Source organism: Balaenoptera physalus, assembly GCF_965194825.1.
Source record: "Balaenoptera physalus genome assembly, chromosome: 3".
NCBI lineage: Eukaryota > Metazoa > Chordata > Mammalia > Artiodactyla > Balaenopteridae > Balaenoptera > Balaenoptera physalus.
Window position 1 is genome coordinate 79,107,237 of NC_138890.1, and position 27,777 is coordinate 79,135,013.

Below are 27,777 nucleotides of genomic sequence, written 5' to 3' on the forward strand. Positions count from 1 at the left end.
GTGTGGCTGGAGGGGTAAATGGAGCAAAAATTCTAAAAGGAGATGGCTGTAGTGTGCCTACAAGCAGAATCATGGCAACCTGTCCCACGCATGGCACAGGAGCCACCAAACCTAGAGGCATGGCCCCCGAGCTGATGGGCATCTACACTTACAACTGTGGGCTCCAGTCAACAATGATCATGCTTCCACCCACTCCCTCAAAACCTTGGCCCTGTATGACTTCCAAATAGGGATGGCGGAAATCCAAACAGGACACCAGCAGGATCAAGGCTTAAAATACAAATTACGTGGAGTCATAAAAAAATTTCTCGTACTATTTCTTGCACACCTCTGCTTGTGGGCTGTAATTTATACCAGCTATAAGTGGCAATGCATCTGGATCCTCCTGATTCCACTCTAGAATTAGAGACACCTCATTTTGAGGTAGTGGCCAGGATCCAGTGGGAGGATTGGTGCACGGGATGAGGTAGACTCCCAGAAGTCACTGCTTTCATTAGAAATACCACATGGACTGAGGTGGGTCCCAATTTGAAAGGGCACTGCAGAATGACTTAAGGTTTCAGGCAGCGGGAGAGTGAAGAGAGGACAACTTCAGCCTTGTGAGGGTTTGCTGATGAGATTCAATCTTCTTGCTTCTTGGAGAATCCCTAGAAAAGAAGGGGCAATGAGGATTTGTTTTTCTTAATTATTTTGTGCTAGAAATTTTCAAACATACACAAAGTAAAGAGAATGATATAAAAGGAATGCAGCACCATTTACCCATCACCCAATTTCAACAATTATCAAAAAAAAGTCTGCCATTCTTCTTCTGCTACACACACACACACAAACACACTCACTCCCTGGCACACTTTTAGTTTTTGTGTATTTATTTTCGTTTAGGAGTTTGGGGAGGGTGGGGGAAGTGCTGTTTTTTATTGTAAATCTCAGACATTATGTCATTTCTCCTTACATGCCATAGTATTTACCTCCAACAGATAAAAACTTGTTTCTAACATAACATCATTATCTCACCCAACAAATTTAATCATCATTTCTTCTTACCACAATAACTAAGCCATACTCAATTGCCTCCAAATGTGTTTAAATGTCTTTTTTGTACATGATCTATTGAAATCAAGATCTAAAGAAGGTCCACGCCTTGCAATATGTCCATGTGTCTTTTAGTCTACAACAGTTCTCCCTCCCTTTGATTTGGCACCGATTTATTGAAGAAACTAAGTAATTTATCCTGTAGAATTTTCCACAGGAGTCTGTTGATTGTATCCCTGTGATGTCATTTAAGATGTTCCCTATTACCTCTATTTTCTTATAAACAGGTAGTTATAGCTAGAGAATTAATTAGGTTTAGATTCGATTTCATGTTACTACAAGATTATTTTATAAGTGATGCTGTGTACCTTCCTATTGCATTGTAAGAGTAAGTACGAAAAGTTCTCCGGTTTTTAATGAAGTTACGATTCATCAGTGAGCTCAGGTACTGTCAGCTTGGTCCCTCCAACCATAATCCATATAATTTATTATATACTAATAAAATAATGTTGATACTATGATATTATTAATATTAATATTAATAATATATTATTATTGTCACCATTTTGCAGATGAAGAAACTGGGGTACAAAAAGCTTACTATGCCCAAGATCATAGAGCCAATAAGTGGCACTTCAGGTATTCCAACTCCAGACGATCAAACTCTAGGGCTCACACATTTAATCATTACTAAACACATTTAAACACTATTAGCCTCCTCACAGGTTTGTAATAATAAAATTTAAAATAAAGCATTTAGTACAGTGCCAGTTGCATAAACAGTGCTTATAAACATTAACGCAAAAAGGAAAGAAAAATACTTTTTAAAAACTTTAAATCCTGATTAAAAAATTGACAAATACTTCTTTTCTGTTAATTTATCTTTGTTTCTCTAATTTCCTTTTTTCTTGGACTCTCTTCCATTAAAATGTCACTGCCCTTCCACCACTGTGACTCACTGATAGTTTACCTTTCCCTTGTTCCTGGTCCCCAGTCACCTGCTCCAACTTCACCCATTTCTTCCTTTCAAAGCTCACTTTCTCAATTTCAAGGCTGCTGACAGATCAGCTTGTGAAACATTAGAGAGTTTATTTTCATACCATTCGCTTCAGAATATCACCAGAATAAAAGTGTTTGTGGTACTAGAGACAAACACCCCAAAATACATGGACAGTTCCAATGAGTATTTGTCAGACCCTTCAGTATGTAAACAGAGGCTTCTCAGTGATCAAAAGGGATCAAGAAGAGGATCTCCCTATATTGTGGGTGCTGCTTACAGTCTGAGGTTCAAGCAAAAAAGAACAAATAAACTAAATAAACACTTTATTTGATTCACTGACAGATCATCTTTCTTTTTAATTAATAGCATAAGTGCTAACTCACTTACCTTAACCTTTCCTCACAAATGATACCAATGAGGATAATTTGCATATGCAAAAGATCCACTCAGGGAGCTTTAATTAAGGTCCCTGACAACTTCTCTGATTGCATTTTTCACAACTGCCAAGAAACAGTGAACTGCAGTGTGGACTTCTTTCCCCTGCTGGAAGATTACTGTTTACAGAATTCTGAATGATTCGATGATCACTAGTGAAACATCAGCAGATGACACATAGATGATTCCACAACTGATGCACTTTGTCTCCTTAGGCAGCCTTGAATTATCCTAAGTTTTAGGAAAGCAACATCTATAACAGCTTGACTCTTCTTTGGAACTAAGCCGAGTATGAATTAATTTAATTTATTTTAATTATATTAGGTATTTCCCAATGAAGAAACATTCCCAGGCACCATAAGTAAACTTGCAATTTAGGATCTCCCATTGATATAGCCAATATTTTATGATAACTGGAAATGGAGTATAACCTTTAAAAATCGTGAAACACTACATCATAACTTATATAAGATTGTACATCAACTATACCGAAATGTTTAAAAAGAAAGACCTTCCATTGAACAACCTTTTCAAGGTGGTTGGCACATTGACATTTCCAAGGTTTGCACTGGTTCCTCTATTCCTGTGGAAAACAGCCATTTGCTCCGACTTCTGCACAATGGTTAATTTATAAAAAAATTAAACTACACATCAAAAGACCTTAATGGATCCACATCTCACACTGAAATATTCCTCCAGCTGAAGAGTTTACATATTGCTTACTCTTTCAGTCATCACTTGTTTCAAATGAGTAATTAAAGGAAAAGCAAAATTCTCAGGACCCACATATTCAATGGTATCTGTGTTTGTCTAATGTCAAGGATGTGCATTTCCTTGCATTTTAGGAGATAATATTTTCATGCCAAATATCAATATACTTCAGTGGTAATCATATAAATGTCTATAATTTCAATTTTCTCTGTGTGTTCCCAGTCTAGTTAACTCAAATATAGAACCCCATATTGACATTCTGAAACATTGTGTCCTCCAGCTTTATCAGCTGAAGAAGTTGTACTGAACTTTAAAATATAATGAAATAAGATGTTTTTAAAGGGGAATTCTTAGCACCACTTTTACAGAGCACTCATGGTACAGGAATCAACATTATTAGCAGTGCCTTTTTTTTTTTCTTGTTTTAAGAGACTTCTCATTTTTGGCTGATGGTTACATCTCTAAACAGATTTCACGCTCCATGCTTAGAGAAAGAAAAGCACACACAGCTCTCCTAATATCCGAATAATCATCTCTTCACTCATCATCACAAAAGTCCAATCTCTGTCCCAGAACCTATTCAATTAACTACAAAATCTTTGCTGGACTCGAGTTCTCACCAAAAAAGCCTGTCTGTGAGGACATTGTACACATTTAACCTCACTATTCTACAGGATGTTCCTACGTTCCAGAATGTACCTGAAAGGGTTAAAAAAAGTCCTTTCCTGTGATCCTGTGAATTAATTATAATGACTGCTCTCGATGACAAAGAATGTCCCACATGAGGAGAGATCTGAGTGTAAGAACTACTGCTTGGTAAAAGCTCTGGCTTAGGGATATGCCATCTTTTAGCCATAGGAAGTTCAACTTACTATAGTTCAAAATCAAGAAAGGAATTACTTGCAGAATCCAATTGAAGATGGTAACAATCCAAGAGGCAATTGATTCCAAGGGAGGCACTGACGCCAAAGCTAAGCAGGGCTCTAAGAGAATAGCCAACATTGGAGGTCAGAAATCGGGTCACAGAGTAAGGGTATCAGGAGGGGGCAGCAGGCGATCAGCTCAGAGGACACCTGCTCCCCAGGAGTGACACACCCCCACCGGTCCTTAAAGACCTACCACGGCAATAGTGCCTGGCAGGAAATATTGGCGAGAGATGAAAGCTTTTCCTTTGGAAGCTTTGATGGCTCTCCATAGCCTACTACTACCCAGAATCATCCTGTGCTGCTGGAAGGCATGCAGCTAACAAGTGAGAATGGCACTTTCATCCATTTGTTTCTCAATTCTAGAATGCTATCATTTTAAAAGAATATTCGAAAGAGATCTTACAGTGACCTCGGAGAAGGGGGACATACTGGGTGCCAATATGTTGCTGTCACACACACTCATTTAGTGCTGACTCCACCTCTCCCAATATCACCTTCCCCACAACCATCACTATCAGTCAGTTCACCAGGAACCAAGAAGCAATATTACCCAAAGCTACCAAAAATTTAATTTTAAGTTCAAAATGGTTTCAGAGGGTGTCAAAATTGCTAATGCTACAGGGCGTAAGCCAATGCTTCTCAAACTTTAATGTGTACACAAAGCTCCTGAAGGATCTTGTTAAAATTCTATAGTTCTGGGGTGTTAACTGAGTGCTTGCATTTGTAACAAGCACTCAGGTGATGTCAAAAGCTGCTGATCTATGGATCACACCGTTGAGTCCCTTGGTGACTCAGAACCCCCATAATTGTCCAATACTCTTGATGCTCCTTCAGATTAGAATTCAGCCTACGATCAAATCAAATTCTCCAAACCAAGGGTTCTCAAACTGAACTCCATGAGTCTCCAGCTCTGGCACCAGACTGCCTAGGTTTTCATCTCAGTTCCTCTACTTACTTCCTCCATTTCCTCATCTTATAGAATGAGTATAACATAGAACCTGTCTCATCAGGTCATTGCTGGAATTGATTGAGATGACTCAGGTAACATGCATCCCATAGTTCTTAGCATGGTAATCAAACAACAAAGGTTAGTTGTCCTTAGAGGACCCCAAGATGAACTCCAGGGCACTCTGTGAAGCCTTCAAAGTTATTTCTAAAATATCCTATGTGCTGAAATTCATTTACCCGAGAGAGAGTCTATGTCTTTCATAGATTCTCAATGGGATTCACAACCCCAAAAAGTTTGAGAACTGAATTTAGCAGCACATTAAAAGTACTATACAGCATGCCCAACTGAAATGCAGTGATGATTTAACATATGAAAATCAATCATTGTAATACAGCAAATTAACAGAAGGAAAGACAAAACCACGTGATTATATCAAATGATGTAGAAAAAACATTTCAAAGTTTAATACCCTTTCATGATAAAAACACAGTGAACTATTAATAGAAGGAAAGTACTTCAACATAATAAAAGCCATATATGAGAAACCCACAGCTAACATCATGCTCTGCAGTGAAAGACTTAAAGCTTTTCCTCTAATACCAGGAAGACGGAAGAGATACCCACTCTCATCACTACTATTCAACATAGTACTAAATGTCCTAGCCAGAGAAATTAGACACACAAAAAAATAAAATAAAAGGCATCCAAATTTGAAAGGAAGAAGTAAAATGATCTCTGTTCACAGATGACATATTAGGCACAAAAATTCCTAAAGATTACAGACACACACACACACTCACACACACAGACACACACAAACCTGTTAAACCCAAGAAATAATTTTAGCAAAGTTGCAGAATACAAAATTAACATACAAAATTCAGTTGCATTTTTATACATTAACAATGATCAATCTGAAAGAGAATTAAGAAAATAATCTCTTTTACCACAGCATCAAAAAGGAGAAAATGCTTAGGAATAAACTTAGCCAAGAAGGTGAAAGACTTATACATTGAAAACTACAAAACACTGCTTAAATATATCAAGGAAGATTGTATTTGTATATAAATGGAAAGACATCCCATGCTCAAGGATTGGAATATCGATAAAATGGCCATGCTACCCAAAGAAATCTACAAATTGAATGCAATTCCTATCAAAATCCCAGTAGCAGAAAAATATCTTATGATTCTTATGGAACCTCAAGTAGCCATAACAATCTTGAAAAAGAACAAAGTTAGAAGCCTCACACTTCCTGATTTCAAAACACAGTACAAAGCAACAGTAATCAAAGTGGTATGGTACTGGTAGAAAAACATTTAGACCAATTTAGCAGAATAGAGAGCCTAGAAATTAACCCTTGCTTATATGGCCAAATGATTTTTGACAAAGGTGCCAAAAATACACAATGGGGAAAATACAATCTCTTAAACAAAGGATATTGGAACACTGGATATCTACTTGCAAAAGAATGAATTAAAGAACTAAGTACAGGACCAAAACCATAAAACTCTTAGAAGCAAACATAGGGTAAAAATTTCAGGACATTACCTTTGGCAATAATTTCTGGGATATGACACTAAAAGCACATACAACCATGCAAAAGTAGACAAATAGGACTACATCAAATTTTAAAACTTCCATGCAGGTAAGGAAACAATCAACAGAATGACAAGGCAACCTATTGGAATGGGAAAAATATTTGAAAATCTTATACCTAATATGGGATTAATATCCAAAATATCTGAGGAACTTCCACAACTCAACACAAAAAAAACACAAATAACTGATTTTTTAAGTGCAAAGAACTTGAATAGACAATTCTCCAATGAAGATATACAAATGGCCAACAAGCATATGAAAAGATGCTCAACATCACTAAACTTAAGAGAAATGCAAATCAAGACCACAATGAGACATTATCTCACACCCATTAGGATGGCCACTGTCAAAAGAACAGAAATAACAAGTGTTGGAGAGGACATGGAGAGGTTAGAACCCTGTGCCCTCTTGCTGGGAATGAGAAATGGTGCAGCCACTATAGAAAATAGAACAGAAGTTCCTCAAAAAATTAAACATAAAATTACCATATGATCCAGCAATCCCCCTTCTGGGTTTATATGCAAAATAATTCAAAGCAGGATCTCAGAAATAAATCTGCACACTCTGCAACATTATTCACAATAGTCAGGAGGTGGAAGCAAACAAAATATTCCTTCGCAGATGAATGGACATACAAACAATGAAATATTATGCAGCCTTAAAAAAAAGGAAGGGAATCCTGTCAAATGCTACAACACGGATGAATGCTGAGGACATGATGCTAAGCAAAATAAGCCAGTCACAAAAGGACAAATACTGTATCATTCCTCTCATATGAAGTATGTAGAGTAGTCAAAATCATAGAAACAGAAAGTAGAAAAGTGGTTGCAAGGAAGGGCTGGAAGAAGGACGGTGGGGGAATTAGTGTTTAATGGGTATCGAGTTTCAGTTCTGCAAGATGAAAAAGTTCTAGAAGTCTGTTGCACAACAATGTGAATACACTTAAACCGCTAAACTATACGCTTAAAATGACTTAGATGATAATCACTGTCAGGTGTTTTTATTACAATTTTTAAATATATACTGACGTCTGAGTGCTAACCACAGAGAATATCATTTAATTTGTCTGGGATGCAGACTGGACACTGGGATTTTTTAAAGGCCTCCTGTAATTCATCAGGGCCATACAGGACCATGGGCCTAGTGCTGTCAGATGTTATGATTTTTCCAAAAGAGGCTAAAATCAAGATTTTTATCTTTATTTTTAATATCTATATAAACATTGCTGGTTTTTTTTAATGCTGGCAACTAATTTTTTTAATTCTGTGCAAACCAAACACACCACTTGCTGCCTCTTGGGCTACCGATCTCCAAGTTCCTTTCTACTTTAAAATGTCTGTGGATCAAAATTAAGTTTCCTGTGTCTCAGTAGCTGGCCTCCTTACCAGGGGATTCTCTTCTGGCTTTTGAATCTTCCTATGTGAAGTACTCATCAATAAAATGGGTCACTATGCACAATGGGGGGGTCCCAAGAAGTGTTTCATGGTTACAAGTCCTTAGATTGGAGGTTTTTGTTTTTTTTTTTTTTTTAATTTTTTTTATTTATTTACTTATTGATTTATTTATGGCTGTGTTGGGTCTTCGTTTCTGTGCGAGGGCTTTCCCCAGTTGCGGCAAGCGGGGGCCACTCTTCATCGCGGTGCGCGGGCCTCGCACTGTCGCGGCCTCTCTTGTTGCGGAGCACAGGCTCCAGACGCGCAGGCTCAGTAATTGTGGCTCACGGGCCCAGCCGCTCCGCGGCATGTGGGATCTTCCCAGACCAGGGCTCGAACCCGTGTCCCCTGCATTGGCAGGCAGACTCTCAACCACTGCGCCACCAGGGAAGCCCCAGATTGGAGGTTTTTGAACAATAATTTCAGGCAGAGAAACCTGTTTCTTTTGAGGGGGTGGGCGGTGTTTGTTTATTTGATTTCCAGTTTGAGAGAACCCTGTAGTTTAAGCTGAATAGTACATGGATTCCTAAATACATTTACCACACAAAAGCTGAATTGCTTTGATGTAAGTAGGACTGGAGAAGTGGGAAGTGAATGACTGTAATTCATTTCCTGCCTTATCAACAGGCTTTTCTGTCCTAAGTAAACTCCACTCCACAGAGCCTCCATCCACGTTCAAAGGGAAAGGTTCAAGGGCTGGAGGAGGGAAAGCAGTGAGCTGAACATCTTCTTCCCCTGCTCCTGAGTAACCACTGCTCTTACCCACTGTACTGAGCTTCTACTTAAGCTTTTGTTAGAAAAGGGGTTCAAGTGCTTTAAAGAAAGAAGTTAAAAAACCCTGACCTAGATGAGGGTATCTAGATTACTCATTAACTTTTCAGATAACACCAATAGAGAGTAAAGTAACTGCACAAATAGAAAATACAAGCACCCATGAACAGTGAATGAATAGATGGAAAAGAAAGTGGAATTCTGAGGCTATCCAACAAAGCAAATCATATGTTATTGTTTATAACACAACTTCAAGCTAGAGAAAGCCTAAGTAAAAGCATGGGGACGTAAGGTCCCTTGCAGCCTCCTCACTGACCTTCCATGTGGAGCAACACTCCAGGCCAGACTTTAGTGTCTGTGGGAGTGAAAAGCATGCTCAGCACTGAGGTTAAGTAAAGGTCTATAACATGAATCTTGAGGAAACAGTAAAATAACCAAGATTATTCTTTAAAGATAAAAACACTATAAAAGACTGAATATAAAAAGACAAAGGCTGCAGAAGCAGCAAAAGAAAAAAATAGGTAAATTGGACTGTATCAAAATTTAAAACTTTTATGCATCAAACTTTTGTATTATCAACAAAGTGAAAAGGCAGCTCGTGGAATGAAACAAAGTATTTGCAAATTATATATCTGACAAAGGGTTAATATCAAGAATATAAACAGAACTACAACTCAACAACAAAACAAACAAACAACTCAATTTAAAAATTGGCAAAGGACTTGAATAGGAATTTCTTCAAAGAAAATATACAAATATCTAATAAGCGCATGAACAGATGGCTTTACATCTCTAATATTAGGGAAATACAAAGCAAAACCACAGTGAGATACCACTTCCCATTCATCAGAACGGTTATTATCAAAAAAACAGAAAATAACTATTGGTGAAGATGTGGAGAAATCGGAACTCTTGTGCACTGCTGGTGGGAATATAAAACAGTGCAACACTGTGGAAAGGAGTATGGCAGTTCCTCAAAAAATTAAAAATACGATTACAATCTGATCCAACAATTCCACTTTTGGATATATACCCAAAAGAACTGAAAGCCAGGATGTGAAAAGATAATTGCCCGCCCACATTCATAGCAGTAGTATTCACAATAGCCAAAAGGAGGAAACAACCCAATTGTGCATCAGCAGATGAATGGATAAAGAAAATGTGGTATACACCTACAATGAAATATTATGCAACCTTAAAATGGAAGGAAATTCTGACACATGCTACAACATGGATGAACCTTGAAGATATTATGTGAAGTGAAATAAGCCAGTCACAAAAGGACAAATACTGTATTACCCCACTTATATACGATACCTAGAATAGTCAAATTCATAGAGACAGAAAGTAGAATGATAGTTGCCAGGGGTTGGGGGAAGGGAGGAAAGAGGAGTTATTGTTTAATGAGTACCGGGTTCCCATTTTACGAGATGAAAAAAGTCCTCGAAGTGGATAGTAGTGATGGGTGCACAACAGTGCGAATGCCACTGAACTGTATACCTTTTTATAAAATGGTTATAATAGTAAATTAAAAGTTATGTATATTTTACCACAATGTTTTTAAACGTTCTTTAAAAACAAAGACTATAACAATCATGAAAGCATATTAGTCCACGTGCCAAGTGAGTTTCATGAGATGCCAGCCATACGGACTTAACATAGTTCTTCTTTACAATATCATCCCACTTCATCTGATAGACATGAGAATCTGTGATCCACCAGGGTGAACTCTGAGTGCACCTGCAATGGCAGGACTGGTCATAGGGTCTGTGGCTTAGAGAAGGAAATCAATGGAAACAAGAAAGAAAGCTTACAAGGGCTGGTTGAACACAATGAGGTGAGCAGGAAAACTGAAAGCATTTCAGGCCAAAGGGAGTTTAGTGAACCTGATGATTCTTGAACATTATTGGCAAGGCTACTTGTAACAGACATCAAACTACTTATTATAACAGGGGAGATAAAAGTCAACTGGTACAGTTTGTGAGAATGAAGTCTTTAGACTACTAACAGGACAAAAGTGTAGACAGTAGGGATTGTTTATCAGACACTAAATGTAATACAGAGAGAAACTAAAGAATCTCATTGCAAAAACACATAAAATTGCCTCATGGATGCTGAAACAATCTTGCGGTTGGAGACAGCAATGATTTCACACATTTTACAATATTAGAAGGTCTGGCCCCGCTTCCTCTGGAAAAGTGAAGATTCTGATTTTTTTTCATCCTCTCTGCTTCAGGTGGATCTGAGAAACTCAGACTTGTTTGGCATGACGTGTACCACCATTAAATATGCTTACAGGAGTTTAAATATCAATGGATAATGAATAACGTAAAATTAACAATGAATAAAAGACATACCAAATTTGACACTTCCACGAATTGAGAACTAATAGCAAATTCACAGCAAATAAGAGAAAACTCCAACAAAGTAACCAGGAAAAAGCTCCAAAAGATTTAGTTATAATGTAAAAAAGAATTTTCAAGAAAACGTGTCAATTAAGCTTTGGGCAAGATTTAAGAGCAGAGGCAAAACTCTCAAGTTCATGGTGGTGCTAGAAGATCCAAGTCCCTGCTGTGCCTAAGGTGAGCAGTGAAGGAAGAAGATAAAGACATGATGCTCCCTGGGAGGTAAGAACAGCAGGAAGATACACAAAGAGCTGCCAATGAGCTCCATCAGCAAGGGGCCCCCCAGTCCACTGGCAGCACAACGGGACCCAGACACCTGCCCACAATGCCTGAAGCACACACCAGAAGGATGTTCTGTGTCCAAAGACATGCCCAGCTTCAGAGCCAAAGGCCTGTCCAGGTGGGCAAAAGGTAATTGACCTATGTGCTTGTCTTCTTTTTAGTCCTCTTTTTATTGATGTCAGGTCACTGAACATTCGTATTATAAAAGCTAAGCTCCGTTTCATAGAGATAGCCATTTCAGGGTTTGGCATTTAGACAAACGATCTACTTCACAACCACCAGCCATAAGACCCACATCACTTTACTTCTCAGTATTCAACTTCCCTAAATCCTCCTCGATGGCTACATTTTACCCAAAAGACATCTCTCCATTCACAGGAGCAGGGCTTCATGGGGGAGCAATTGCTCACACTTTCTGTGACTCGCCAACCACGGTTCTTGCGAGTAAATGTCACCACGGCTTAATAACACTTTCTGTGTAGAACATGGAGAGGAATACAATTGCATTTTATAATCAGATCTACGTTTGTCCTTGTGACATAGCAACAGAGGAGAATAAAACATTCACTGACTGTCAAGCCTCGAAAGATGCCTTTAAATCGCCCAGCTTTATGTTTCAGTGGCCTTTTTTATTGAAACATAATCAACGCATATTTGATGAAACAGACACAAGACTATGGGAAGAACAACGATTCCAAAGGTGGAGAAGGTCTGGACGTCTTACTGTTTGTTATTTCAGTAATTTAAGCGTTTTGAGATTCAGGTCTATGAAACTCCTTTCTAACCCAAGTCAAGGACTTGGTCTCTCTCCGAAGTTTTTTAAAGAAAACATGGGTTCAAAGTGAATGCACATCAGTCATGTGGGGGAAAGGCGGCTTTTGTAGTGAGACACGGATCTGAATCTCAGCCTTATCACTTACTAGTTACATGACCTGACGTTAGTGTCTTTACCTCTCTGAGCCTCAATTTTCTGTCTGTAAGATGGTGCTGATAATGCTTACTTCTGCTGCTTGCTGCGGATATTAAATGGGGTATTGAAACCTACATTACCTGGCACAGAGCCAGGGACATGGTCAATGTTTTAAAAATTGAAGGTAAAAAGAGGTTAGGAAATCTCTGGCTTCTATATGTTCTGAGGAGAAGGAAGAGGATGGGGAGAGAAGGAAAGAAAAGAAGGAGTATCACAGCACAATGCACTGACATCCCTAAGATATGTCACTGTCCTAACATCCTTTCTAATAGAAACACGGAATAGAATCAAAGACCCATCTTATGCAGCCAACTCATAAAGCAGGTATAGGACTCCCACCATAACATCAGGAGTCCAACGGGTTCCACTGTAATTAACTTGGATTTGTGCTCAGACCATTCAGATGTGAGGATAAAATCATTTCTTAAATAAACTAAAGGGAATTTAAAGCTATCCCTCTACCTCCAGTCTCTACTGCAAGGGATAAAGAATTTCCATATCCGTCTCCCTTTCCCACTCACTTCAGACATGCCATGCCCCCACTAGGATGCATTTATCCTACTTCCCTCTCTTCCATCTCTGTTCGGGTGAAAAAACTCATCCATTCCTGAATTGGTTCAGTCTTTTGGATCGGTTCTAATCGATTTTCTTCATATCTCATCACAGAATGATAACTTTAGGCAAGGCTTGAAGAGTAAACTGCAGCCAACTAGCAAATTCAAAACAAGCCCAAGGTCAGCAGCACACCAGTGAGACCAGGGTTCATTACTTAAACGTTAGAATCATTTCACATGAAAATGAAAAGGAGGGTTAACCAGTTAATGAATCTGGCACGGTAGCATCCAGAGGGGCAGGGGAGGACAAAACACTGAATGAGTTCAGAAACCAAGGAGACATTATAAACAAAGAGGGTCATTGCCTACATGTTCCTGCTTCTCTCCTTAAGATATGAATGTCCTTTGAATCCTATCATTTAAGAGTGCAACCCTTTCCAGCTCTGGGAGGCTTGAATGCCTCTAGTGAAATGCCAGCATTAATGAAAGTCCAATACCTTTCCACCTGCAGCACCTGTGCAGACAAATTGTCCCAGGCCTCAGACAAGCTGAAGAGCCTCCGTGTGCTGTAGATGCAACAGCTGGTAGAGTCAGTGTTCATTTGCTGAATGGTTCCTGTAATCCCAGCTTGAGCTGGATAGGAAACTCTACAAAGGTAGCTAACTCGGAGCTTCCACGCAAGAAACATCTGTCGACTAAACAACTTTGTGTGAGACGCCTGCCTTCTCGGTTGTGGCGAATGATGACAAAGACTGCCACCAGACAGAGTGACAATGGTAGTCAACACATCCTTTCTGAAGTGACACAGCAAGACTCCATCGCCACTAGCTCCAGTTGTTAAACAACATCTGGCACAGAACCAGAGTCATTTACCCAACCCCCTCCTTGGAATACAATGAACACTTGGTTATTCACACTGCATTTGGTCCCCTTCCACTGAGAGGTATTTTAGCTACCTATTTGTTCTATCTATTGACTTTATTCTGCATCATTATATCTACTCTACAAAGCCTGTAAGCATTATTATCAAAAAGAAAGATGAAAACAACCTTTTCAGGAACAGAGTGGTAGAAACCTTCAAACCACCCAACTAACTTCAAAGTATTATCTTACTCCCAGAATCACCCCAGTGGGTACAAGCATATACTATGGAGAGAGTGTATTTTTCAATAAAAGATTCCCTTGGTTTGTACGCATTGGCTGAAACATGCCTTATCTTCTTATGCAATTATTAGTTCATTATTAAAATTCTTCAATTGAACTATTTCTTGAGATCTGTTCCTTTGCTGATTCATACCCACTATCACTGATCCTAATCCCACCCTATACCACAGATTCTCAGTAAAAGGAAACGAGAAGATTGTACATACACAAAGCCTATGTTCACACCTTCTCTCCAAAACTAATACACCAATAAAGCCAATAAACCAGTTGAAAATCAATAAAGAGAAAAAGAGATCCTTCCATGCTCCATGCCCACCTGATCTCACATTGTCCTACTTCTACTCTCAGCTTTGTCTTCCATTTCTAGATCTTTTCCTATCTTTTGGGAAAATCTGAACTTATCTTCTGAATGACAAAACTAAATGCCTTTAGTGAATACTCACCCCTACGTCTTCCTTCCCTACACAAACTTCATCGTGCATTTTCAAGGCAAGCACCTTATCTGAGCTCCCCCTGACTCTCCACAATGAGGGAAGGGGACTGTCCAAAATTTCCCATCAGAATGAAACTGGATGCAAAGAGCCAGCCGAACTTTTAGGCTAGAATAGGTTGTTCTGAATTTCACTCTTTGAGATGGTCCTTTAAAATGTTGATCTATTGGCAATGTGCTTCAGCATCACTTTAGGGAAAAACAAATGACACTTTGTTTCCTATACACACTTTATAGTCTACAAGCTGAGTCGGTTAATGCTTGATATTCAGTACAACATCACGGCCCAAAAGCTAATAAGAAAATTATTATGAATGACTTCACAGCCTAAGACAGTAGCCTGCAATTCCTTCCCATTACTGGTTCTGTCCTCCGAGCCTAATGATTATTCCTGCACGTAACTTTACACTTTGATTTTTTATCATTACCAAGCCATCAGACATGGATTAGGTGCAAAGTCAAAGTAATAGGAAGTCATATCTCAATATTATTTTTGAGCAACTAACAGTTCCCACTTGAATGAAATGAATTTTATTTACACCAAACTCAATGATACAGCTGTCGTCTGGAACTTCAGTGCTATACTCTACTTACTGGAAGTTTATTTAGCTCATTGGATTCCTGGATTTTAGCACAGAAACCCTGAGTTCCACTCTTCAGGCCTGCCATTGAGTTACTATGTAATCATGCCTAACTCATTTTTTGATTTGTTTGCTTTTTCTCCATTTGTAAAATGGCAATAATCCAAATTCTCCAAGTCAGGGACCGCATTTTAGGATTTATTTTTAAGCTATGTTTCCAGAAGCCCTAAAAATCTGCACAGTTGTTTCAGGTGTAACATACAAATAATTTAGTCCAAATTTTTTATTTTTAATGTATATTTTAACACTGTGGGAATATTCTAGGAGTCACTAACTCACATGTGATATATATTAGATTTTAACACATTTTGGTGAACTGCCTTGCAAGATATGTCTGGTTAACTCATTCTTGTCTGCAAATCTCAGTGTAAAACTCCTACCAAATCTGTGTATATAAATGACCTTACTTTAAATATGTTATTTATTAGTAAGTGTGTAGATTAGCCCTGGTCATTTTTTTATAACGGCAGTACCTGGTTTGCTCTCATTTCTAAAGATGTGTAATTAAGTCCTCATGTATGTGAAAGCCTTTGTCAAAGCTTACATGCTAAACTAGTCCATATTGGGCATGTGCAGTACCTAGTCTTATCATGCAAACTTTGGGCAATGAGGCAAGATGGTGCTAGTGGTATAGTGAGAAACTACTAGAGCCAGGTGACAAGGGCTGGTTGATAAATGGCAGATTTTGCAATCATGCTGGGGAATCATGCTGGATTTTCAGGGTGACAAACAGTTTTCGGGATCATAAAGGGTTAGATGAGACACCATTCTGGGTTTCATGCAACTGGATAGGACCTCAGAGAATGGAGAATCCATGTTCCTTGAACACCTCACAGACTGGCCTATTGGTACAATTTGCTAAGTACATATCATTTAAGTTTATCACAGTAAACTGTCCCTTCTCTAAGATTTATATAATAAGAGAACTCAGTTTTCCCATATCAGTAACCCAGTTCTACAATAACATGCCCTCCAATTTCTATACCATGTAAAATTCAGACTCATCTACCTGGAACACAGTCTTATCACGTAATAGTCAATTACTCAATAACTAATTTCCAACAGATAATGTTTTAATATTATTTAATTATAAACCTTTTAGTACTTATTAGAAGTTTTGTGTGCTTCTTCTCTGACTTTGATGCTTATGATAAGAAATACAAGCAGTAGTTAGGTATTGTTGGTGATGCAATATTGAAATGGAATTTCTTACTATATCTCCCATGGGTTTCTGGGTAAATAATAACGGCAGAGTGTCCTGAGACCACACAGCAGTCCATTACCATTTGCAACTACCTGCCTGTCAAATCAGTATTTTCATAATATAGTTTATATTTCGGAGTTCTAGAGAAAATTATATTTGTAAAAGGAATCAATCACTGGGGAAAAAAATGTTTGAAAACTGCTATTTTGAAGATACAACCACTGGCATCATTTGTAAATCAACCTGATAGGTAGAACCAAAACATCCAATGTGTATTCCATGCTGTATTTTGTCTGAGTTTTGAGTAGGCATCCCCACTGAGACGGAGACTGCTTACTTCAGCCCAACTCAAAACACAGACGGCAAGCTCTCCAAAATCAAATATGCGGTCAATGCATGGAAATAGAAAAAGTAAGTTTTGTGGGGAGACACAAACTTTGGGTTTCATCTGAATCAGAAAGAATACACAGAGGTCTCATGATGATACTATCATGTCACTGATATTTATAATAAATATTGGATGCCTCTGGTCTGGTTTTATATTTATGATAAGGAATTAAAGCAGTTGTTAAAGGCTGAGCTGTGATTACACATGGGTTCCAGCTACGCTCTTAGCCTTCCGGTCCGATTCAATCTTTTTTTTTTTAACATCTTTATTGGAGTATAATTACTTTAAAATGGTGTGTTAGTTCATGCTTTATAAAAAAGTGAATCAGCTATACATATACATATATCACCATATCTCTTCCCTCTTGTGTCTCCCTCCCACTCTCCCTATCCCACCCCTCTAGGTGGTCACAAAGCACTGAGCTGATCTCCCTGTGCTATGGGGCTGCTTCCCACTAGCTACCTATCTTACATTTGGTAGTGTATATATGTCCATGCCACTCTCTCACTTCATCCCAGCTTACCCTTCCCACTCCCTGTGTCCTCAAGTCCATTCTCTACATCTGCGTCTTTATTCCTATCCTGCCCCTAGGTTCTTCAGAACCGTTTTTTTTTTTTTTTCTTAGATACCATATATAGGTGTTAGCATACGGTATTTATTTTTCTCTTTCCGACTTACTTCACTCTGTATGACAGTCTCTAGCTCCATTCACCTCACTACAAATAACTCAATTTTGTTTCTTTTTATGGCTGAGTAATATTCCATTGTATATATGTGCCACCTTCTTTATCCATTCATCTGTCGACGGACACTTAGGTTGTTTCCATGTCCTGGCTGTTGTAAATAGAGCTTCAATGAACGTTGTGGTACATGACTCTTTTTGAATTATGGTTTTCTCAGGGTATATGCCCAGGAGTGGGATTGCTGGGCCATACAGTAGCTCTATTTTTAGTTTTTTAAGGAACCTCCATACTGTTCTCCATAGTGGCTGTATCAATTTACATTCCCACCAACAGTGCAGGAGGGTTCCCTTTTCTCCACACCCTCTGCAGCATTTATGGTTTGTAGATTTTTTGATGATGGCCATTCTGACTGGTGTGAGGTGATACCTCATTGCAGCTTTGATTTGCATTTCTCTAAAGATTAGTGATGTTGAGCATTCTTTCATCTGTTTGTTGGCAATCTCTATATCTTCTTTGGAGAAATGTCTATTTAGGTTTTCTGCCCATTTTTGGATTGGGTTGTTTGTTTAATTGATATTGAGTTGCATGAGCTGCTTGTCAATTTTGGAGTTTAATCCTTTGTCAGTTGCTTCGTTTGCAAATATGTTCTCCCATTCTGAAGGCTGTCTTTTCATCTTGTTTAGGTTTTCCTTTGATGTGCAAAAGCTTTTAAGTTTCATTAGGTCCCATTTGTTTATTTTTGTTTTTATTTCCATTTCTCTAGGAGGTGGGTCAAAAAGGATCTTGCTGTCATGTATGTCAGAGTGTTCTGCCTATGTTTTCCTTGAAGAGTTTTACAGTGTCTGGCCGTACATTGAGGTCTTTAATCCATTTTGAGTTTATTTTTGTGTATGGTGTTAGGGAGTGTTCTAATTTCATTCTTTAACATGCAGCTGTCCAGTTTTCCCAACACCACTTATTGAAGAGGCTGTCTTTTCTCCATTGTATATTCTGGCCTCCTTTATCAAAACTAAGGTGACCATATGTGCGTGGCTTTATCTCTGGGCTTTCTGTACTGTTCCATTGATATATATTTCTGTTTTTGTGCCAGTACCATACTGTCTTGATTACTGTACCTTTGTAGTATAGTCTGAAGTCTGGGAGCCTGATTCCTCCAGCTCCGTTTTTCTTTCTCAACAATGCTTTGGCTATTCAGGGTCTTTTGTGTTTCCATACAAATTGTGAAATTTTTTGTTCTAATTCTGTGAAAAATGCCATTGGTAGTTTGAAGGGAATTGCATTGAATCTGTAGATTGCTTTGGGTAGTAGAGTCATTTTCACAATGTTGATTCTTCCAATCCACGAACATGGTATATCTCTCCATCTGTTTGTGTCATCTTTAATTTCTTTCATCAGTATCTTATAGTTTTCTGCATACAGGTCTTCTGTCTCCTTAGGTAGGTTTATTCCCAGGTATTTTATTCTTTTTGTTGCAATGGTAAATGGGAGTGTTTCCTTAATTTCTCTTTCAGATTTTTCATCATTAGTGTATAAGAATGCAAGAGATTTCTGTGCATTAATTTTGTATCCTGCTACTTTACCAAATACATTGATTAGCTCTAGTAGTTTTCTGGCAGCATCTTTAGGATTCTCTATGTATACTATCATGTCATCTGCAAACAGCGACAGCTTTACTTCTTCTTTTCCAATTTGGATTCCTTTTATTTCTTTTTCTTCTCTGATTCCTGTGGCTAAAACTTCCAAAACTATGTTGCATAATAGTGGTGAGAGTGGACAACCTTGTCTTGCTCCTGATCTTAGAGGAAATGGTTTCAGTTTTTCACCACTGAGAACAATATTGGCTATGGGTGTGTCATATATGGCCTTTATTATGTTGAGGTAAGTTCCCTCTATGCTTGGTTTCTGGAGAGATTTTATCATAAACAAGTGTTAAATTTTGTCGAAAGCTTTTTCTGCATCTATTGAGATGATCATATGGCTTTACTCCTTCAGTTTGTTAATATGATTTATCACATTGATTTATCTGCGTATATTGAAGAATCCTTGCATCCTGGGATAAACCCCACTTGATCGTGGTGTATGATCCTTTTAATGTGCTGTTGGATTCTGTTTGCTAGTATTTTGTTGAAAATTTTTGCATCTATGTTCATCAGTGATATTGGCCTGTAGTTTTCTATCAATGTGATATCTTTGTCTGGTTTTGGTATCAGGGTGATGGTGGCCTCGTAGAATGAGTTTGGGAGTGTTGTTCCTTCCTCTATATTTTGGAAGAGTTTCAGAAGGAGAGGTGTTAGCTCTTCTCTAAATGTTTGATAGATTTTGCCTGTGAAGCCATCTGGTCCTGGGCTTTTGTTTGTTGGAAGATTTTTAATCACAGTCTCAATTTCATCGCTTGTAATTGGTCTGCTTATATTTTCTATTCCTTCCTGGTTCAGTCTCGGAAGGTTGGGCTTTTCTAAGAATTTGTCCATTTCTTCCAGGTTGCCCATTTTATTGGCATAGAATTTCTTGTAGTAATCTCTCATGATCCTTTGTATTTCTGCAGTGTCAGTTGTTACTTCTCCGTCTTCATTTCTAATTCTGTTGATTTGAGCCTTCTCCCTTTTTTTCTTCATGAGTCTGGCTAATGGTTTAACAATTTTGTTTCTCTTCTCAAAGAACCAGCTTTTAGTTTTCCTGATCTTTGCTACTGTTTCCTTCATTTCTTTTTTATTTATTTCTGATCTGATCTTAATGATTTCTTTCCTTTTGCTAACTTTGGTCTTTTTTGTTCTTCTTTCTCTAATTGCTTTAAGTGTAAGGTTAGGTTGTTTGAGATTTTTCCTGTTTCTTGAGGTAGGATGGTATTGCTATAAACTTCCCTCTTAGAACTGCTTTTGCTGCATCCCATAGGTTTTGGGTCATCATGTTTTCATTTCACATAACTGATGTGTCTTAGATGCTTAACATGAAAACAAATATTCTAAAATCAGCAGTGCCCTTTTGCTTTTTGTATCACTTCTATATTATATAATTATTTAAACAATACTGTAGCCAATTAATGTGCATAGGGGAAAATGAATCAACCATAAAGAAAACTTAAGTTTTTCTATTATTTAATATCTTTTCCTAGAAGGCAACGTGAAAACTTTTTTTTCTCAAGAAAATGACTTCCTATGGGTTCTCCCAGAATCAAACCCAATCATAAACATTCCAGTTCAAATAGTTAATATGAGAAATGGAAGAAACCCCAATAGGAAAGTGAGATAGGGAAGAGAAGGCAAGCATTAAATACTGTGTTACTAGCCAGGTAAGAGTGTGGAAAAGTGGAGGTAATCCACAGAGAAACTCTGGGAAACACAAGCTTCCAACTTGAAGGGCCAGGGAGCTGGGGCATTTAGATACCCACTCCCATCAGTCCTTGGTTGAGGACTGCTGCTGGGAAACTACTAATTCCCCTCACTTCCTCCCTGCCATCTACACAGGCAGAGCTGACTTCAACAGCTTCAGAAGTTCCTGGGCTGGAAAATGCCAAATAATGGCAGTTGAAAGTTTGCCACATGCACAAAATGGTAGGGTCTAAGAAATATAGGAGGGACATTGAACAAATTGCCAATAGTAGGCAAGTGGAAAACGCAAATTCAGAGGGCTTCACAAGTGATCTTAGCAATTAGAATAGATAATAAGAAACCTCTCTCAACAAGAGCCGGAGACGCACTATTCTTATCATTTGAATAATGAGCGCTGGTTTCCATTTATTAAACAGTTCTTATGTGGCAGGTACTGTACCAATGGCCCAACGTCCATCATCTCATTTAACACCCACACCAATCCTATTATTACATCACCAGTTTATAGATGAGGAAGTTGGACTCAGAGGGATTAAGTAATTTACTGAAGTAACAGACACCAGCCCAGGTCTCTCAGTTGCCAAAATATTATCTCCTTCTGCCTCCCACTGTTTTCAAAGTCGCTAGATGGACAGATATATTTCCTTCAGCTTGAGCATGTCATTAGCTCTGGAATTCTATCTAGAAAACATCACAGTCCCCGCCTTTCAGAGAAAGACCTGTGTCTTCATATCTTTGAAATTCCAGCCTGTGTACCAAAAATGGAGAGACTTCCCACCTGGTGCCCCTGCCATTTTTGCCGCATGGACTTTTACGAGTAGCTCTCATTTAGTGCTCTGCACCTGCCCCTTGGTGGTTAGCACTTACAAAGAGCTGCAGGTTCCATGAATTACAAAACCATCTCTGCTTCTATTTCCTTTCCCGTCTGATTTCCATTTGCTCTGCCTGGTCATGGATGGGAAGTTTCTTTTTTTGTAGCATCATTCCACTCTGACTTTTCTTTCACCTCTTCACACTCCACATTCCATCAAGTGGCAATTTTATTCTAAGATCACCAGTTAGAACTTTAAAATAGATTTTCAAAGAATATCTGAATGTTAGAACTTCAAATAGCTCAAATAGAAACATTTTCTTCAATAAACCTAAATTCGAATCTATTTTAAATAGCATTTTGAGCAAAATAATAATTCATACTTACTTGTATTAGTCCCTTTTTACTCCTGAGTCTCCAAGTCATTCTTAAAACCTTCAAACTTTAAGTCCTCTAACGCTATTACAGCACATTTTTAATTATTGGTATCAAAAGAAAGGGACTATCATAGGGGAAAAGAATTCTATGTTACTTTACCAGCTTAATTTCTACACAAAAGCTTTGAAGTAATCAACAAAAAGAACAAATGTGAATCCAAATAAGCCACAAACTAGGAAGACAGTCCAAGAATTAACAATGAAGATCAAATCCAAGTACAACAAATCCCATGGAGAATACCGATACGTTTTGTTGTAGTGACATTTCATGGTTAATTGGTGGTTTGTTAAAGATTACATTTCCAAGATCAAAAGGAATAATGATAAAACACACTCAGAAATGGAAAGCAAGAGGGCTCTATAAACAGTAGCTGTTTGGAAATTATAATGGTACTAAATGACTACTAAGGAAGATAAACAGCTTATCACTTCTCAGGGAATTTTGTAACTTTCAAACCACAGAGTGTTGTGGGCAGAATTTGATCAAAGGTCTCTAGAGTACACTTTCATCCTCATGAGGTTGGGGTCAGGAAGAGGAGAAGGTAAAGAGGACCAGGAGCTATAAGACTGTGAGCTGGAAAGGCCTATAGCGGTCATCTACTTCCAGCATCCTGCCCCAGAATTCCTCAAATTCCATTTTTTCCCATAAGCTGTTATTTCCATCCAGGCGTTACATGTGCCAGACCCTTTTTCTACAGCAATGGCCCTTTCAGGTCTTGAGGTAATTTAAAATAATACAAAGAAAAATCTGCCTTGCAGAATCTTAGGAGATTTCACTGATTTCACATTGCTCTTAATGGAACGAAGGCATGGCATCATCTGCCTAGCCTCATATAAAAAAGGAGGAAAAAAGCAAAACACACTCATTGCCCCGCTGAATCTGGTGACCTACATAGTCCCATGTGTGACACTGGTCCCACATAGAAAAATTTGAGTTTACTGTCCACGCTGATGCTCAGTTAAACCCACCCTATACACAGTCACCTAAGTGACTTTTCTAGAACACAATCTGATGGAGTCACTCCTCTGCCTTCACCTTCAATGAATCCTCATTGCCTACAGAACAAAGTCTACATGACAGAGCCCTGCCTCTCTTTCCAGCCATATCTCCTAGCAACCCCCTTTCTCAGAGTTCATGCCCCAGCCATGCTGAAGAACATACAATATTCTCTTTATCTGAAGGATTTTGTACAGAGTGGTCCCTCTGCCTGAAACTTTCTTTCTTCCTTCCATCTTTGCCTGGGAAGGTCCTGGAAAGTTTCTACTCACCCTGCTGATCTCCACTATCACTTCCTTCAAGAAGTCCCTCTGGGTCTCCCATTCCTTACCTCCACCACTGGGCTTAGTTAAATTTACCCTCCTGTTTACACCCACAAAGACCCACTTCCTCTATCAAATGACTTATTTCCTATGTTGTAATTGCCTATTTCTTTATCAGTCTCTCTGACTGAACTATACACTCCTTAAAGACTGAGAATTTGTTTTCTTCACTATCGCATCTCAAAACCTCACAGAGTAACTGACACATGACAGCAACTCAGTAAATACGAGTTGGATGAATGAATGAATGAACGAATGAAAAACGCATTGACCAGCTGTATGAGGTCAATCTCTGGTCCATCCCTCCCTCTCTTACCTGCAACCTAAAACAAAGCCTAGTACTTCTGGTGGTCTTCCCTGGTCCTGGAGCATTTGCGAAATTACAGCAACATCGTTCCCATCCCAGACACCTCCACTTCCAATAATTTGTTCTCCTTGGCTATAGGAACACCAGTTACCTAAATTTGGCCCGTCTTCTCCCACCACGTCCGAAATCCTCTGAGCCAGGAGCAGCAGCTTCCTTTCACAATGCTAGGACAGGCCACGAAACAGATGATAATCCCTTTGCACATTTCAAGGAGAAGCACCAAGGGAACAGTACCTGGGAAATGCCACTGACAGCTCAGAATATCCACGGCATTTCTACAGCCTCGGCACTGCTCTCGCTCTGTGAATGAAAGTCCAAAAAGCACATCAGAGAACGTTCATTGTCGTAAACAAGCTCCACCTTTGAAACACAATCTAGATAGAACCAAATATAAAAGCCTGCACAATGGATGAAGCCAAGGTCTCCTCCATGATTTCCCTTCTGACAACCCTACTGTCTCCTCAACCATAAAAGGTGAACTTGAAACTCAGGACCTTGCCTTGTCACCAGAAACATCCAAGTTTGGATCAGTCTTTCTGAGACCAGATATTTGATCTGTGAACTATTAGAGACTTGTCACATACACAGAAGTATAACAGGATTATTTCTGTCGTCCTGGGGACCTGGAGTCTCTCACATTGCTCCTGTTAAAACTCTCAGAACAGCAAAACTTTACCTACAAAGGGTTGAAGCTATGACACTCCCAATTTTCACAAACCTCCTCATCTCTTGTGAGTCACATGCAGCCAATTCCAGGAATTGGAAACATGGTTGTGAGGATGAAACTGACTTTGGGGCTCCCCTTGGATATGGTCTTCCAGACTTACCAAAAGGCCATTAAGAGGAAGGTTTACCCCACCTCAGGGAAACCCGAGGAAGTACTTGCAGTCAAGGGCTGGCCATGGCTTCTGAGCTACATCCAAAAAGAATTTCATACTGTACCTGGATCTGCTGAAGCAATTTCTGACTGTCCGAGAGCCAGCATGTACCGTTCCTGAACTGCCTCCATTGTGGATCATCAGTAGGGCTGTCAGATTTAGTAAATAAAAACACAGGATACCCAGTTAAACTTGAACTTCAGATGAATAATAAATCATTATTTTTAGTATAAGTGTATCGTATGTACTACTTGGGGCATACTTATCTTAAAAATGTACTCATTGTTTTCCTGACAATCATATTTAACTAAACAGCCTATATTTTATCTGTCAACCCTACTCATCAGAAACGATGGAGGCTTATAGAGATCCAAGAGATGCCTCAGAGCATCCTCGACTTCTACTTATATGTCCTGGACAGTAAGCACGAACTTGCCACGCCCATTAATTGGCTACAAGGGAGTATATTCTCAATTTTAGAGCTTTTCTACTTGTCATTGCTATTATCTTCTTTATTTTAAAGAGATGTTTATTTTTTTCCAAACTTAATAGCTCATCAAAAAGTATCTGAAAGTTCATTACACAAGGGAAAAACAACATGATTCTGAAAAGTGAAGGAAACCGCCTGGTGTTTAGTAAAGAAGTATTAGGGAGATTGAAAAAGCCAAACTTAATAAGCAAATCTCTCCAAGGGTGTTTTCATAGCTACATACCCTCCCACACCCTGAAGATATTATTACATCAAGAATCTAGAACTGCTAACCAAATGTAAGGCTTCCATATGATTCTATCAAACTGAGGATGCTTCTTTACTAAGCAGTGAGCAGACTTGCTGCCCCAGGGACCTTGGCAGTTGCAACATAGAGCTCTACCCTTTGAGATGGAAACAGCAAGCTTTCCTGTGGTCTACACGTTGGCCCGCAAAATACTACACTCCCAATACTTGTCAACTTTAAGTATGTTTCTACATATCTCCATTTTTCTGTTGCTATTTGGACTACATCCTAGACTTGACATTACATAAATTGCATTCAAGAAGCTATTTTTTAAAGTTGGTAGGAAATCTTAAATCTATAGCTTGCAGTCCCTGGCTTACTTTCATCCAGGTGCATAAGGGTTTTCAAAAGTAGTCAGGTTAGTTACCCCATATCACAACCCCACGTTTGTGGCAGAGATATAAAAATGTAACATGATATTTAAGGTTTTAGTTGCAAAATCATCAAGCCTCCCAGACACAGGCAATAGAGCAAAATGATTACAGAGGCATGGATTTTGTTTTGTTCCAGGGTCTTGGGCAAGTCACTTGGCCTCTGTATTTATTTGTACTTATCTGCACTTATCTGTCACTTGGGGGTTATAATTGTAACTAGTCCATGGGTATGTTGTACAAATTACCTGTAAAGTAGTCAGAAGACACCGACACAGAGTAAGCACTCCACAGACATTGGCTATTAGCTATTGGAAATATCTCTCCATGAAAAAGATTACTTTATCAGTGGATAACTCGGTGGGAGAGAGTGAATCACAGAATCACAGCAAGTTGAACGTGACCTAGTTCACACTCTATGTGAAAAAAAGAAAAGTGTGTATGTGTAGAAAATGTCTGAAAGTTTATATAACAAATAGTTAATCATGTTAACTTTGAGGATTAGAATAAATCAGGAAAGGAGTAAAGAAAAACTTGAGTGTAATTCAATATCTTTATCATTTGTGTTTCTACACTGAGACTTTTAATACACTGGAAGTGCAATATTTTTTAATGTGGCAGGATGAAGGTTTTCAAGTTTTCCTGATACATCCGTATTATTATTTCAGAATTGCTGGCATTTCTTGCCGTCTTCGGATCTACAACCATTTGAGTCAGTGGGCCATTCTGGACGGAGGAGATAATAGAGCAGAAGTGAAGTGAGAGAAAACAGAAAAGATTTTCTCTTTTCTCTTAAAAGAGGAAAGGTCTTTGGAATGGGAACAACTCACAACCAAACTTTGGGGAAAGGATTTGATGGGAAATGAGACAAACATCCTACCCCTGTGATGAGAAGGATTCCTTGGGCTGGATGGAGGGAGGTCGGAGGTGGCTGGACAAGGAAACCAACTAGGAAGAAACACACACAAGTGCAGAGCAAACACCCTGAGGCCACGCAGCCTGACTCCACGCAAACATGTGTCCAACAGCCAGCCCTTCACCTGTGGCTCCCCAGCAAGCCAGGTACCAAGGGGGTACCAACTCATTCTGAGTCCATTATGCCTGGCCATTCATAAACTGCTGTCTAACTTGTGAGGAATAAACTCTAAATGTTTATGAGGAAATTGGGGAAGGAGATTGAAAGGTTACTTAAACGGAAAAAAAGTTCAGGAAGGCAGGATGGTAGAGAGACAAGAAAAGGACCTTAAAAGATAGAAAGGATTGGCCAAAGAAGAGAAAGAAAAAGAAATGATTCCGAATGGGTTAACCTGCAGCTAGGAAGTTAAGGAAGATTACTGATGTGTGAAGACTATGGAATAAAGTGAATAAAATTTATCAGAAGTTGCTGAGAATACGGTAAGAAGCATGATTATCAAATGATGAATTTGCTGCAATGGCATTCTAGGGGGACACTAGGAAGGGGAAGCAAATGTTCATGAGATGGAAGCAGGTGGAAAGTTGTTTCAGGGGAAGATCAGTCTTGCAGAGTGTGTATCAGAGGAGGGCAAGTGTGAGCAAGCAATGAAATACTAAGTGTATACGGTTCCTTCATTGAGTGCACCCAGCCCCGTGGTCAGCCTTGAGAACACGCAGGACTTCAGGTACTGGAGCTACTCTGCATTCATCAAGACTTGAGAAAACACCCTTAACTCAGGTCTTCTCTTCAAACTCCATCTTTCCTTCTTGAGCTTCCTTTGGCCTCCTCCCTTACCCTCAAGCAGTGGACTAATGCCACAGAGCAAGATGGGTCACTAGTGTCCTCCATCCCCTAGCGACTGTGGTTCACATCAGTGGAGTACCAAAGGCAAT

General features: G+C 38.9%; 2 long non-coding RNA genes across 2 annotated transcripts in view; one reads left to right on the plus strand and one right to left on the minus strand.

Moving 5' to 3' along the window:
- Positions 1 to 120: 120 nt before the first annotated feature.
- LOC309657858 lies at positions 121 to 26,976 on the minus strand. Its single transcript, XR_014261924.1, has 5 exons — positions 26,810 to 26,976; positions 24,847 to 24,931; positions 24,303 to 24,466; positions 23,996 to 24,204; positions 121 to 647 (listed from the first exon to the last, which is right to left on the minus strand). It is a non-coding gene; the product is annotated as an uncharacterized lncRNA (long non-coding RNA).
- Positions 8,183 to 27,777, plus strand: part of LOC309657871 — a 315,556-nt gene continuing 295,961 nt past the window's right edge. The window contains exon 1 of the long non-coding RNA XR_014261938.1: positions 8,183 to 8,493. This is a non-coding gene — a long non-coding RNA (uncharacterized lncRNA). The remainder of the gene's footprint in view (positions 8,494 to 27,777) is intronic.